The sequence below is a fragment of the Brassica oleracea genome, chromosome C3 (assembly GCF_000695525.1).
Source record: "Brassica oleracea var. oleracea cultivar TO1000 chromosome C3, BOL, whole genome shotgun sequence".
Taxonomy (NCBI): Eukaryota; Viridiplantae; Streptophyta; class Magnoliopsida; order Brassicales; family Brassicaceae; genus Brassica; species Brassica oleracea.
In genome coordinates, this window is record NC_027750.1 from 24,698,408 (window position 1) to 24,699,170 (window position 763).

A 763-nucleotide genomic window follows, 5' to 3' on the forward strand; every position below is an offset into this window, starting at 1 on the left:
AATACTAATCGACCATGGTGCTATCAATCATGAGCCACACGGCCCTATAGGTTTTCTAATGCAATCAACCTAAGCTCGTGTGATCTATATGCTGGCCGATCTTGTTTTAACCAATTGTGAATGCAATATCATGTTCGGATTCATGTAAAACGATTTAAACATTCTTATGATCCCTAGGGTTTTCAATCTTTAAATTCTATCAACTTATGTTTAAGGTTTCAAGGCCTTAAGTATTTGTATGTTCAGCTAGGTTGATTCAAGCAATCTAAACAATCATAAACCTCAATTCAAATCAGAAATCAAAACAATCAAGATCAATCTTAAAATCGGACACTAGTTTGTTTTAGGGTTTAGGGTTTTCGATTCCTTGATTAGGGTTTGCCATGTTTCAGATTTAATCAATCAACATACAATCATGTTCTAATTGGAATCGATTTTATGTTTCTAGTTTTAAGACTTGTCGATTTTAATCTTATGTCAAGATCAATTTTAAAATCGGATACTAGCTTCTTTTAGGGTTTAGGGTTTTCGATTCCTTGATTAGGGTTTGCCATGTTTCAGATTTAATCAATCAATCATACAATCATGTTCTAATTTGAATCAATTTGTGTTTCTAGTTTTAGGAGATTGTCGATTTTAATCTTAGGGTTTCTTTTAGGGTTTCATCAAGACATTGTTTCCATAATGATGGAATTAGGGTTCTTATTGTTCTAGGTTCTCAGATTATGTTTATACCTTTGTTTCGTAGGGGATTTTGAACCGA